The 15,853-nt window shown below is 36.6% G+C and overlaps 1 non-coding gene across 1 annotated transcript; it reads right to left on the bottom strand.

Moving 5' to 3' along the window:
- Positions 1-6,839: 6,839 nt before the first annotated feature.
- LOC131181796 (small nucleolar RNA R71) lies at positions 6,840-6,946 on the bottom strand. Its single transcript, XR_009150273.1, has one exon. It is a non-coding gene; the product is annotated as a small nucleolar RNA R71 (small nucleolar RNA).
- Between the last annotated feature and the right edge of the window lie 8,907 nt (positions 6,947-15,853).

The raw sequence follows: 15,853 nt of genomic DNA, 5'->3' as shown, positions 1-15,853 counted from the left end.
TCAATTACACAATCATAGTCCTTCAGAACTCAATCCATCGCCTCTGTCTAAGGTTGAGCTCATACGAGTTGGCAAATATTTGGACTTTTGTGGTGCGTGTAAATGTAGCACTTTTCACCATACAAGTAATGCCTCCATATTTTCGGTCACGAAGATAATTCTGCAAGCTCTAGATCATGGGTAGGGTAGTTACATTCATGTGGCCCTAATCGCACTGGAAGCATAGGCAATCACTTTCCCCTCTTGCATCAATACACACCTAGCCTATTATGTGAGGCATCACGTAGACCACAAAGTCCTTTCACGACCTTGTTGTGTTAACTGGTGCCTCCGTCAACATAGCCTTCAACTTCTCAAAACTGGTCTGACATTTATCATTCCAGTCAAATCTAACATTCTTGTGTAACAACTTGGTCATTGGAGCCGCTATTAGGGAAAATCCTTTCACAAATCTTCTATAATACCCAGCTAGCCCCAAGAAGCTTCTGACCTCAGTTGTATTCCTGGGAGGCTTCCATTCCATCACTGCTTCTATTTTCTTGGGATCCACTCTAATCCCATCAGCTGACACTATGTGTCCAAGGAATGCAATCTCATTCAACCAAAAGTCACACTTGGACAACTTAGCATACAGCTTCTTTTCTCTCAGGGTTTGCAGAACAATCCTCAAATGCTTATCATGTTCTTCCCTGGTCTTGGAATACACCAAAATATCAATAAAGACCACTACGAACCGATCTAAGTGTGGATGGAAGATACGGTTCATAAGGTCCATGAATGCTGCTGGTGCATTTGTTAGGCCAAAGGGCATCACTAGAAACTCATAATGCCCATATCGGGTCCTGAATGCAGTCTTTGGCACATCTGCATCCTTCACCCTCAACTGATGATACCCTGATCTGAGATCAATTTTGGAAAATACTCCTGCTCCCTTCAATTGATCAAACAAATCATCAATTCTAGGCAATGGATATTTGTTCTTCACAGTCACTTTATTCAACTGCCGGTAATCGATGCATAGCCTCAAAGTCCCATCCTTTTTCTTTACAAGCGACCTTTGGAGCTTCCCATGATGACACTATGGGTCGTATGAACCCCTTATCAAGCAACTCTTGCAACTGAGTTTTCAACTCCCTCAATTCAGTGGGTGCCATCCTATAAGGAGCAATGGAAATGGGTGCTGTACCCGGCAGTGTCTCAATAGCAAATTCAACTTCCCTTTCTAGTGGCAAACCAGGCAACTCTTCAGGAAATACCTCTGGGAAGTCTCTTACTGTGGGTATATCACTCAGGTTTGGCTTAGCCTGCCTAGTATCCACCACATGTGCTAGGTAGGCTTCACAGCCTTTTCTCATCATTCTTCTTGCAACTGTGGCTGAGATGACATTGGATAAGAAATCTGTCCTTTCCCCCACAACAGTGATCTCATTACCTTCAGAAGTTTTTAAAGAAATTCTCTTCAATTTGCATTCAACTATTGCCTGATGACGTGACAACCAGTCCATTCCCAAAATCACGTAAAACTCATGGAAGGGCAACTCAATTAGGTCTGCCAAGAATTCATATCCCTGAATCCTTAACGGGCAACCCTTGTATACTTTGTTCACTACTACACTGTCTTGGTCACTCTCCCCTACTAGTATCCCCCTTTCTACGGGTAAGTTGATGCAGATGTATGAATGGGTGGATCCTGGATCCACCAATGCATGCACAGGTGTATTGTAGAGGGAGAACGTACCCCTGATGACGTCCGGGGCATCTTGCTCCTCCTGAGCTCTCAGGGCATAAGCTCTGGCAGGTGGTTTGTTATCTGGCCTCTCTGCTGGCTCAGATGCAGGCCTCTGTGATGGTCCCACTGCATCAGATTTGCCAGATTTCCTACCCCTTTGTGGTGCAGGAGCAGGTCTGTCTACTTGTGTTGGAGCAGCTATAGTAGTTCTGCGTGGACAGTTCTTCAATTGATGCTCTGTTGACCCACACCTTAAGCAGGCACCAGTCACTCTCCAACACTCCCCCTTATGCCACTTCAGGCAGTGTGGACATGCAAAAGTTGCTGGGGCTGGTCCCCTGAACCCCATCCCTGGAGAGCGCCTTGCGATGGTGTGGGTGACCTCTCCTAGGGGTAAAGCGTGGCACTGGGCCCCGAGGCCCGACCCTGACCTTGTGGCTGACCTGAACTCTGTGCAGGTGGACCCTTGAACTTCTTCCCAAATGCAGGAGATGAACTAAACTGACCTGGGCCCCTCTTCTGCTGTCTTTCCCTTCTAGTCTGCTCACTGATTCTAACCTTTTCAACCTTTATTACAGCTTCCACTAACTTGGTAAAGTCTGTGATTCCCAAGGAAGTAATCATGATCTTTATATTATCATTTAATCCTTCTTCAAATCTCTTACACCTTTCAGCTTCATTAGGGACTATCTCCCTTCCATGGCGGCTCAATCGGACAAATTCCTTCTCATACTCGGCCACTGACAACTGTCTCTGCCTCAGGTTAATGAACTCTCTTCTTCTCTCTTCCAGGTATACACTACCCACATATTTCTTCTTAAATTCGGAGAGGAAGAAGTCCCAAGTTATAACTTCTGGCTGCACTTCACTGGATACCGTGTCCCACCATTCATATGCATCATCTTGCAGCAGAGATACGACAGCTTCCAAATTTTGCTCTGGGGTGCAGTGGAGTTGTTTTAAAACTCTGCCTATTCTGTTCAACCAATTTTCGGCTGCAACAGAATCATCTTCTCTCTTGCCAAAGAAATCCACTGCTCCAAACTTTCTCAATTTTTCCAGGTGTGATTTTGGTTGTGGAGGTGGTGGTGGTGGTGGTCCTGGCATTACCCCAGCCATTTGTCTGAAGAATTCGGCCATTTGCTGAAACATGGCCTGTGGAGGCTGAGCAGGTTCTCCCATACCCCCAGTCTCAGCTGCTGCAGGTGGAGCATGACTCTCCACTTCCTCCTCAACTGCTCTCTGTGACGTAGGGTCCATATCCTATTCAAAATAACAAAGACAAACAGATCTGTATTAGTGTCACCTCGACTCTTACAAATGCAATGCATGGTATGGACTCAATCTAGGCCCAGAAACGCCTAAACCGTGCTCTGATACCACTAAATGTGACACCCCTTACCCGTCTACAGTATATCCGAGTAAGATATGTCACACGATTGTCTGGAACACTCTATTTTATCTTAATTAATTTTTATCATAGTTTTGAATATAACTTGTGAAATATAATTCATTTAAGTCATTTATTGACATTATAATTTATTTGAGGTTCCGAAAATTTTATAAAAAAATCCGTGATCTGGCTAAAAATGAAGAAAACAGTTCTTCGGAACCTGTGAAAAATACTTCCAATAATCATATTCAATTATTCTCAAACTCCAATATCAAAATCTCAATATATTTTTCAACAACATTTCCATTTCTCAATCATTCATCTCATGTAATAATCATGTAAAAGTCATAAATAAATATTCACTTTTCCATTCACAAACACAATTCTCATTATTTACATGAACATCAAAATACATTACATAAGTTCAATTACATATGAGAAAATACAAGTTAGTTACAAAATACCAAAATGAAACTTAGTGTCCTACCAATGCACTATGGATGGTGAGGTGACACGGATACTATGCAGAGCTGCAGGATGGACTCACCCAGTCTGCGGTCTACTGGGCTCACGATCAGTATCTCCAGAACTTACGCGTGGCAAAAGCAATGCGCTAAGCAATAATGCTTAGTGGTGCAATGATAAAATAACAAGAAATAACAGAAAATAAATATGTATTGAATGTATATGTCTTATTTGTTTGTGTTTGTTATATTCATTTATTTCGTTAACTTTGTCCACTTTCATTCTTTTCGTTGCCCAAGTAACCTATCTTTGGGCATTGGATCGATAAATGGGTAAGCGCCTTTGGGTATCATGTACCTCGGGCCGTCACACCATCGGTTACATATGTATCTCCCGGTGTGCAACAGAACAGCTAACAAGCTGTAAATAATATTAGGCATGAGGCCAAGTCCCAACACAATATCAAAATGGCTAAAAGCCATAAAATCACAGAATGGCATAATGCCATGTGCAGTACTACTAACTGAACCCTATTGACATGCCAAACTATCCAAACCAATCTTGTTAGGTATACTAGGGCATTTGATACTTTAAAATTCTTCAATTTGTGAATTTCAAGATTTGGTGTCACTATTCACTTGATTAGTCAACAAAAATGTTGACTTTTGGATAGAAAATAGGTGTATTGGTTTTAACACTCCCAATGTACCACATTTTGTATTTAAAACTTGTTGGAATTAATCACCAAATCCATTTCCAAGCTTAGCACTAAGGGGCAGAATTTTCAGTTTTTGTAACATAAGTTTACTGTTCCATTAGGGACTGTTGCATTAGAAATTTGAGGAAATAGTAAACATGAAAGTTGTTCCTTATTTTGTCTAGTTGAATTTCTGATGCATGCATTTTAGATCATCATTTAGGAGTAATTTTTGCACATAATTTACCCTTGTTCATAGCCATTATTATAGATATTAGTATATATTTAGTCAATTTTACAATTTTCACGTTTCTTAGTTTAATTTTTGAATTTATTTGCTTTGTAGGTTAAATCTGGAGAAATTTGATGAATTTTGATCAGAATAGCCATTTGGAGGAGATTAAAGTCGAAATGCAAAAATTTTGAAGTTGAGTTAAAAATGGCCGAGAGCGACACAACTGCGGACAACCAAATTAGCTTATGTCGAAGGTTGTGTCGATCGTCAGATATTCACACCGAGAACGACACAACCCGCGACACAACCGACTCGGCTTATGTCGTTTTTACTGGAAAATTGTTGACGTGGCATTTCCGTTACTCCAGCCTTTTTACCTCACTTTCTCTGGATCCTTCCCCCTTTTACCCATTCTAGAACAGTCCCCTTGCCTATATAAAGTGCCCTTTATCACTTTCTTTCCATAGAGAGCAAGGGAGGCATTTTTGGCAAGATTAGAAAGAGAGAAGGGAGCACTTTCTGCATTTCTTTTTCCAGCAGCTGCAGATCACGTTTTCTGCACTTTTGTGCAGAATCTCTTGCAAATTTCTTTGGGTTTTTCTACCCCTTTAAGCTTACATTTCCATTATTTCTTCATTTCTTCATTTGGGTTTATTTTTAAACAATGATTTGTGAGTAGTTGATTGAGATTCTAGAGATGGGTTTGTAAATATTGATTTGTTTTGTGGTTTTGAACTGATTTAGCCATTTAAATGAATATTGTTATATTTTGATTTATTGCTTGTGTGCTTATTTCCATGCTTGATGAATGGGCCCTCATTAAGTTAAGTTTTAATCCTTAATAGATGGACTGAAAAGTGAATATTGGGGATGGATAATCTTGCAATAAACTTTATTTTCTTGGTGTTAGAAATAAGCTAAGAAGATTAAGGGGAACTTTCCAAAAATCAATTAGAGCATTAATTGGGTTTTTGTTAGATTTGAAATACCGTGAAAACAGGGTTTGATTTAATGAAAACCAATTTTGAGATGCTTGAAAAAGGTTTCAAAAATTTAAGAATTGATTTCCCTCAAAATTGCAATTCTCATGTGTTTGGCTAAATTAGGGAAAAATCACATGCAAATAATATTGAAAATCCAATCTCTAGAATCAATTTATTTTTCATTGAAATTAGATATAAATTCTCCAAACCTCATAAATAGCAATTTAAATTTAATTCCAATTTAAATCCAATTTCTATAATCACTTTATTTTTATTTTTATTGAATTTAGATTTAATTCCTCTCAATTTCATAAATAGATATTTCAAATTAATTTTTGGGTAATCTAGTTTAATTAATTTTAGTTAATTGATTGATCTAGTTTTAATTCCTCAAATACCAATTTTAATTCCAAATTTCATTTTACATCTTTAATTTTTGTCTTAATTTTAATTTTTAGATTTTATTTTTAATATCTTTTAATTTTTGTCATTCTAATTTGCTTATACTTTTATTTCCAATTTAAGCACAATTCCCTGTGGGATCGATATCAATTTTTAAAACTATACTACTGTGACCCGTGCACTTGCGGACACACCGTATCAAGTTTTTGGCGCCGTTGCCGGGGAATTGTTTGTTTTTAAGTTGGATTTTAATTGTTTTAAGCTAATTAGAATTTTTATTTTCTTTTATCTTCACTATTGTTCCTTGTGTTTTTCAGGTACTTTTCTTGTTTATGAGACGATCGAAAAGCACAAGTGATACCGAATTGTTGTTCAACCCAGAAATTGAAAAATTCTGTCGAGCCAACAAAAAGGAATACAAAAGAAGAAAAGAAGCAGAAAAAGAAGAACAACAAATATTTGAGCAAGAGGTGACAATAGAAAATATGGAGAATCAAAATAGAGCTATTGATGGAAATAATGGAGGAAATGAGCAAAATGGGCAAAATGCTGTGGTTAATCAAAATGATCCTCAAAGAAGATCCATGTTAGACTATGCTTTTCCTAGATGTACTGATGTGAGAGATAACAGACCTATTATTGGAGCTAATCAATTTGAATTAAAAACTGGTCTTATTCAAATGGTTCAGAATTCACAATTTGGAGGTACCCCACTTGAAAATCCTCATTCTCATTTGAAGAAATTTTTAATGATATGTGGCACACAAAGGCAGCCTGGAGTTTCTGATGAAGTGATTCGACTCACTTTATTTCCATTTTCTCTTCGGGATTCAGCATTGGAGTGGTATGACTCACTCCCACAAGCTATTATAGCTACTTGGGAGCAGCTATCTCAAGCTTTTCTATCTCAATTTTTCCCACCTGGGAAAACTACTCATTTGAGGAATTTGATGGTAGCTTTTAAACCAAGAGATGATGAAACTTTGTATGAATCTTGGATGAGATTTAAGGAGCTTGAAAGGCAATGTCCTCATCATGAAATACCCAAATGGATGATTGTTCAGAATTTCTACACCAGAGTTACTCCAGCCATAAGAAACACAATTGATTCACAAGCAGGAGGAGATTTCATGAGAATGACAAGTGAAGAATGCTATGATCTATTAGAGAAGATTGCTCATAATACCCATTTATGGGGAAATCCTAGAGCACTTGAGCCAAAGAAAGCTGGGATCTATGAACTTGACTCAGTTAACTACATGAATGCAAAATTTGATCGATTGACTCACTTCTTAGTGATTTTTGCACAAAGGCAACAACCTCAACTCCTACAACTATGCAACAAGTTGCCTTCACAAATGGAACTCAAAGTTGTGGAGTTGATTATTCTTCTTATGGTGATGATTATTTGCAAGAGCAAGCTGCTTATGCAGGAGGTTATCAACAAAAACCTATGGGAAATTCTTATTCTAATATGAACAACTCAACATGGAGACCACAAGCAACTTTTGCTCAACAAGGCCAAAGCTCAAATTATGCTCATAACCAGCAGTTTATGCAGCAAAATAGGCCTCAATTTCAGCCTCAATTTCAGCCCACAAGGCAGCCACCACCTGGATATCAAGCAAGAGCACAACAATCCCTTCCATCCCATGAACCGAAGCCATCTTTGGAGAACATGATGGAGAAATTTTTTGCTGTACAAAGCAAGATGAATAGCAAATTGGAGGAAGAAATGCAACACATGAGACAAACCATGGATCAATTACAAGTCCACAACCGCATGTTGGAGACTCAATTGGCGCAACAAGCAAGCTCATCAGGAAGCAATTCCTATGGGAAACTACCTAGCCAACCACAAAACCCTCATGAACAATGTAAGTTTGTAACCTTGAGAAGTGGTAAAAAAGTTGGTCAAGAGAGTGAAAACAAGAGAGAAGAAAAAGAGAGCACAAAAGAAGAAAATTCAGTTGAGAGCAAGAAAAATGAAAAAGAAGAAGAAAGCAAAAGTGAGCAAGATGAAGGAGAGAAACCATACATCCCACCTGAACCTTACAAGCCCACCCTTCCCTACCCTCAAAGATTCATCAAGCACAAGCTAGACAAACAATTTGGCAAATTCCTTGAAGTGCTAAAAAAATTGTATATCAATGTGCCATTCACTGAGGCACTATCCCAAATGCCAAGTTATGCCAAATTTTTGAAGGAGATTCTTTCCAACAAGAGAAGGCTAGAAGATTATGACACCATCAACTTGGGAGAGCAATGCAAAGGCTATAATTCAGAAAAAGTTACCTCCCAAACTCAAAGATCCGGGTGTGTTTTCCATTCCTTGTCATATTGGTGATAATTGTGTGGCAAATGCTTTATGTGACCTTGGAGCTAGCGTCAGCCTAATGCCTCTTTCAATATATGAGAAGTTGAATATGGGAGAATTGAAGCCCACAAACATGTATCTTTCATTAGCTGACCGTTCAATTAAGTATCCGGAAGGCATTCTTGAAAATGTGCCTATCAAGGTTGGGAAATTCTACATTCCGGTGGATTTTGTCATTTTAGATATGGAAGAAGACACAAAAGTTCCTATCTTATTGGGAAGACCCTTTTTGGCAACAGCTGGTGCATTAATTGATGTAAAGGGTGAGCAATTGACACTTAGAGTGGGAGATGATCAAATGATATTCAACATCAATCCAGCCATGAAAAGGAAACATGAAGAAGTTGAGTCTTGTTTGCGGGTAGACATTATTGATGAGATTGTTCAAGAGCATTTCAGAAAAAGCTATCCACAAGACCCACTTGAAAATTGCTTAGTCCATGGTGGGAGCATTGATGATGACAATCACAACATAGCTGCTTTTGCACAACACTTGGAGAGCTCTCCACCACATCCTGAAGCCACAATTTTTCAACTTGAAGGAGTGCAAAATTTGGAGATCAAACCACCATCATTAAAGGTAGAGGATGCCCCAAAGGTAGATCTTAAACCTCTTCCTTCCAACCTCAGGTATGCTTTTCTTGGACCAAATGAAACATATCCTGTTATAATTAATGCATCATTGACTAATATTGAGATTGACAAATTGTTGAGAGTTTTGAGAGAATATAGAAGAGTTTTGGGTTATGCAATTGATGATATAAAGGGAATTAGTCCAACAGTTTGTATGCATAGGATTTTCCTAGAGCCAAATAGTAAACCTTCCATTGAACACCAAAGAAGATTGAATCCTACAATGAAGGATGTTGTGAAAAAGGAAATCCTAAAATTACTAGCTGCTGGAATTATTTACCCTATTTACGATGAGTGGGTTAGTCCTGTGCATGTTGTACCAAAAAAGGTGGGGTGTGATTGTTAAAAATGAGAATAATGAATTAATACCCACTAGAATCAATTACGAGTTGGAGAATGTGCATAGACTATAGGAAGTTGAACAATGCTACAAGAAAAGACCATTTTCCCCTTCCTTTTATGGATCAAATGTTAGAGAGATTAGCCAAGCATTCATTCTTTTGTTACTTAGATGGATATTCTGGTTTCTTTCAAATTCCAATACATCCTGATGACCAAGAGAAAACTACCTTTACCTGTCCCTATGGCACCTTTGCCTATCGAAGGATGCCATTCGGATTGTGTAATGCGCCTGGCACATTTCAAAGGTGCATGATGGCCATTTTTTCTGATTTTATTGAAGAAATTATGGAGGTCTTCATGGATGACTTTTCAGTATATGGCACTAATTTTGATTCATGCTTGACTAATTTATCTAAAATTTTGCAGAGGTGTGCTGATAATGATTTGGTGTTGAATTGGGAGAAATGCCACTTTATGGTCCAAGAGGGGATCGTTTTAGGGCATTTGATCTCCAATAGGGGAATTGAAGTGGATAGAGCTAAAATAGAAATTATTGAAAAAATGCCCCCTCCAACCACTGTCAAAGGAGTGCGAAGTTTCCTTGGACATGCTGGGTTTTACCGGCGATTTATTCAGGATTTTTCTAAACTTGCTAAACCCTTAACAAATCTTTTGAATCATGATGTTAAATTTGATTTTAATCAAGATTGTATGGTTGCTTTTTGCAGGTTAAAGACGGCATTAACAACAGCTCCTATCATGCAACCCCCGGATTGGACTTTGCCATTCGAAATTATGTGTGATGCAAGCGAGTTTGCTGTTGGAGCTGTCCTTGGCCAGCGAAAAGATAGAAAACCTTATGCCATTTACTATGCAAGCCGAACCCTTGATGAAGCCCAAGTTAATTATGCCACAACTGAAAAGGAGTTCCTTGCGGTAGTATTTGCACTCAATAAATTTCGTTCTTATTTGGTCAACTCAAAGGTAATTGTTTTCACTGATCACGCAGCAATAAGGTATTTAATGAGCAAGAAAGAAGCTAAATCTAGGTTGATTAGATGGATTTTATTACTTCAAGAATTTGATTTGGAAATAAGAGATAAAAGGGGTGTTGAAAATGTGGTAGCTGATCACCTTTCTAGGATGAAAACTGAAAATAAAGATGATGAAATTGTGCCAATTGATGAGTTTTTCATGAATGAGCAGTTGTATGTGTTGAATTCTGCACTTCCATGGTTTGCTGATATTGTGAATTTCTTGTCTTGTGGTGTCTTGCCACCTGATTTATCTTGGCAGCAAAAGAAAAGATTCTTGCATGATGTTAAATTTTATTCTTGGGAAGAACCTCTTTTGTTTAGGAGATGCAATGATGGAATAATTAGAAGATGTATACCAGAGGAAGAAATAAATCATGTTATTTACCATTGTCATTCCTCTGAATATGGTGGTCATTTTAGTGTCTCAAAAACTGTTGAAAAAGTCTTGACATCAGGTTTCTATTGGCCTAATATGTTTAAATATGTGAGAGACTTTGTAAGCAAGTGTGATAGGTGCCAAAGGGTAGGCAACATTTCCAAAAGAGATGAGATGCCCCAACAGTCCATATTAGAAGTTGAATTGTTTGATGTATGGGGAATTGATTTCATGGGGCCATTTCCATCTTCTTATGGGAATAAATATATCTTGGTAGGGGTAGACTATGTATCTAAATGGGTAGAAGCTATTGCTACACCTACCAATGATGCAAAAGTTGTGGTGAAATTTCTGAAAAAATTTGTTTTGACCAGGTTTGGTGCCCCACGTGCCATAATCAGTGATGGTGGTAGCCATTTTTGCAACCACCAATTTGAAAAATTGATGAGAAAATATGGGGTAAAGCATAGGATTGCCACACCATATCACCCTCAAACAAATGGCCAAGTAGAAATCACAAATAGAGAAATCAAGCAAATCTTGGAGAAAACTGTCAATAAGTCCAGAAAAGATTGGTCCCTTAAATTGGATGACACTCTTTGGGCATATAGAACAGCATTTAAAACCCCCATAGGAACTACACCTTATAGGTTAGTTTTTGGGAAATCATGCCATTTGCCCGTAGAGTTAGAACATAAAGCTTATTGGGCCATAAGAGCAATCAATTTTGATTTACAAGCTGCTGGACACAAAAGACTTTTGCAACTTGATGAATTAGAAGAATTGAGACTTGATGCTTATGAAAATGCTAGGATCTATAAAGAAAGAACTAAAAAATGGCATGATAAGCATATCAATAAAAAGGACTTAAAAGAAGGAGATTTGGTTCTCTTATTCAATTCAAGGTTAAAATTTTTTCCAGGAAAATTAAAATCAAGGTGGTCAGGTCCATTCAAAATTGTGAAAGTTTTACCTCATGGTGCTGTGGAAATTTTTGGTGAAAAATCTGGTAATTTCAAGGTAAATGGACAAAGGTTGAGGCATTATTTAGCTGGTGAGCCAATTGAGAAAATAGCAACTTGCTATCTTTCTCATTCTCCATGAAATTTTGAGTAAGTATGGTCAAGCTAAAGACCTAAACTTAGCATTTTTGTGCATAACTCCCAATTTTTCTTTCATTTGTTTTAAGTTTTTTTTATATACTCCGTATTCAGAATTTAACATTGTTCTAATTTCCTTGTGCAGATGGGATGCAATGCATTGCAAGCAAATGAGCAATAAAAATTTTATTTAGCTTTAAATTTTAGCTTTCTGTGCACATATAGCCAAATTATCCCATTCCTTGCACATTTTTAACATTGAGGACAATGTTCATTCTGAGTATGGGGGAGAGGGTAAATTTTTTGCAAAAATTATTTTTCCTTGCAAAAATTATTTTTCTTTTTCATTTGCATATAGCGACACACTCATTACTTCATACTTGTACATATTCACGTATATACACTGCATATAGCTTCATATACTTAGTTATGCATACTTAGTTGCATATAGGTTGACTATACATTTATACTCATGCATTTCATTTAAAATTTTTGGATTTTTAAACCAGTCTTTGAACTCCATAAGCCACTTATTCAAGCAATCCAACTTGCCTTTAGATGGTTAGTGGAATGAAAGTTCCAGCTGGGTACAAAGTCTTAAGCATTATTCTTTCTCTTACTTAATAGCTGAAAATTAATACATTCATCTAGGTATGCAGATTCTGATTAGTTATTTTGAGTTTTGAGTGTCTGGATAAGCCTTTAAGAAAGAAAATGGTCATTGTCGTCTCACCATTCCTAGAACAAGCATCTTAGATCTTTCAAAGCGAAATTTTTAACTTGCATTTGATAAGAATATGATTTAGGCATTTCTTCATATTTTAAACCTCACATTTAGCCTTAACCTACCTTAATTTCATTTTAACCCTTGCAAACCCCCTTGAACCTTAAATCCCTAATTTCTTTGGAACCCAAATCATTTACCTAGCCATTAAACCTAAACACTACCACCTATTATGAGAATAATATTTTAGCAATTAAGTGCATAAAAAAAAATAAAAAATAAAAAAAATAAAAAAATAAAAAAAAACTTGGAGGATTGAAACATCTTGAAAAGTGCTAGAGTAATTGTGAAAAGTTGATAAAAAAAAAAAATAAATAAATAGTCACAAAAATATCCCAAAGGTAATTTTGGGTGTGACGTGAAATAGGGACACATACAAAATAAAAAAAATATATTATAAAAGTAGTCCCTTTATTGTGATAGCACTTGAGATTCATTGTGAATTTCTTTCCTCTTGATATATATAAAAAAAAAAAAAAAAAAAAAAAATTATTGGATGCACTTTGAGTTTCATAATTAATATTATTCTCATATTTTGTTTACCTTATTCCCTTTCTTTGTTAACCACAATTTTACCCCATTAGACCCCATTACAACCCTTAAAAAGACCTAATGATTCTTTGAAAAATGCTTGTTACATTAGTAGAGTTAGATCTTTTATGCTTGCATATGGGTTTGGCAATATAATCTTCCATACATTACTCACCATCTATTTGAGACACATTGGCTATCTATTTCATTTAGGTTTGTTTTGGCACAATTGACTCTTGTAGCTGGTTGGTATTTGTTGCTTGGGTTGATTGGTTAATTCTTAGCTATTCTGTAATTGTTGAGAGTGCTTGCTTCATTCTTTGTGCTTTTCTTTGGTGGGAATTTGGAATGTTGGTGGCTAGAGGTAAGTTGGTGGTTTGGATTAGTGAATTTTGTGTTTTCAAAGACTGATTCTATTCCCTTCCAAATGAGTTTTAATGAAATTTTGCTTGAGGACAAGCAAGAGTTTGAGTATGGGGGAATTTGATGCATGCATTTTAGATCATCATTTAGGAGTAATTTTTGCACATAATTTACCCTTGTTCATAGCCATTATTATAGATATTAGTATATATTTAGTCAATTTTACAATTTTCACGTTTCTTAGTTTAATTTTTGAATTTATTTGCTTTGTAGGTTAAATCTGGAGAAATTTGATGAATTTTGATCAGAATAGCCATTTGGAGGAGATTAAAGTCGAAATGCAAAAATTTTGAAGTTGAGTTAAAAATGGCCGAGAGCGACACAACCTGCAGCACAACCAAATTAGCTTATGTCGAAGGTTGTGTCGATCGTCAGATATTCACACCGAGAACGACACAACCCGCGACACAACCGACTCGGCTTATGTCGTTTTTACTGGAAAATTGTTGACGTGGCATTTCCGTTACTCGACCTTTTACCTCACTTTCTCTGGATCCTTCCCCCTTTTACCCATTCTAGAACAGTCCCCTTGCCTATATAAAGTGCCCTTTATCACTTTCTTTCCATAGAGAGCAAGGGAGGCATTTTTGGCAAGATTAGAAAGAGAGAAGGGAGCACTTTCTGCATTTCTTTTTCCAGCAGCTGCAGATCACGTTTTCTGCACTTTTGTGCAGCAGAATCTGCTGCAAATTTGCTGGGTTTTTCTACCCCTTTAAGCTTACATTTCCATTATTTCTTCATTTCTTCATTTGGGTTTATTTTTAAACAATGATTTGTGAGTAGTTGATTGAGATTCTAGAGATGGGTTTGTAAATATTGATTTGTTTTGTGGTTTTGAACTGATTTAGCCATTTAAATGAATATTGTTATATTTTGATTTATTGCTTGTGTGCTTATTTCCATGCTTGATGAATGGGCCCTCATTAAGTTAAGTTTTAATCCTTAATAGATGGACTGAAAAGTGAATATTGGGGATGGATAATCTTGCAATAAACTTTATTTTCTTGGTGTTAGAAATAAGCTAAGAAGATTAAGGGAACTTTCAAAAATCAATTAGAGCATTAATTGGGTTTTGTTAGATTTGAAATACCGTGAAAACAGGGTTTGATTTAATGAAAACCAATTTTGAGATGCTTGAAAAAGGTTTCAAAAATTTAAGAATTGATTTCCCTCAAAATTGCAATTCTCATGTGTTTGGCTAAATTAGGGAAAAATCACATGCAAATAATATTGAAAATCCAATCTCTAGAATCAATTTATTTTTCATTGAAATTAGATATAAATTCTCCAAACCTCATAAATAGCAATTTAAATTTAATTCCAATTTAAATCCAATTTCTATAATCACTTTATTTTTATTTTTATTGAATTTAGATTTAATTCCTCTCAATTTCATAAATAGATATTTCAAATTAATTTTTGGGTAATCTAGTTTAATTAATTTTAGTTAATTGATTGATCTAGTTTTAATTCCTCAAATACCAATTTTAATTCCAAATTTCATTTTACATCTTTAATTTTTGTCTTAATTTTAATTTTTAGATTTTATTTTTAATATCTTTTAATTTTTGTCATTCTAATTTGCTTATACTTTTATTTCCAATTTAAGCACAATTCCCTGTGGGATCGATATCAATTTTTAAAACTATACTACTGTGACCCGTGCACTTGCGGACACACCGTATCAATTTCTTTTTTTGAATCACTCCATTTGGAGTTTTGTAGCTCCAGATATGGTCCAAAACCACAGCTGACCGGATTTCCAATCTGCAGAATTTACCAAATCTACAAGATGAGCAGTGGCGCCCTTTGCCTTGTTGAATAGGTTCTGGTCATAATTTGGGGTAGGTTTCTTCATGAAAGTTGTTTTTCTATATCTCATCTTGTTTCTGTAAAAATTTCAGGTCAAATGGACCATTCCACTGTGAGTATGACCAAATGAACAGTTACTGTTCATTTGGTCATTCTGCAGAATTTGCTTGCAGGGTATCCGGATTGGGGCCAACTTTTGGTCCACTTGCTTTGGTCTTTTGGGCATGGTTTCTTCAGAAAAATTGTGCCATTATATGTCTAGTTTCATTTCCAATTGGCCAAACACCAATTGAACCTACACAGCCAAAGATATGGCAGTCCAAACAGGCTGGACTCACAGCCTCCCCTGCTGCCCTCACTAGGCAGCATACCAATTCAGTTTGTAATACTCTAATTCACTTCAAATTATGGTCAAATTACCTCAAATGGTCACTAATTGACCATTAGAATGTTCACTCACCATTTCATAAGCAAAGTCCAAGTTTCACTCCCAAAACCCTAACCCTAATTGACCAAGCCTCCAATTCATGCATC

Source organism: Hevea brasiliensis, chromosome 7 (assembly GCF_030052815.1).
Source record: "Hevea brasiliensis isolate MT/VB/25A 57/8 chromosome 7, ASM3005281v1, whole genome shotgun sequence".
Taxonomy (NCBI): domain Eukaryota; kingdom Viridiplantae; phylum Streptophyta; class Magnoliopsida; order Malpighiales; family Euphorbiaceae; genus Hevea; species Hevea brasiliensis.
The sequence above is the reverse complement of the archived record's forward strand: the minus strand, read 5'-3'. Positions and strand labels throughout refer to the sequence as shown.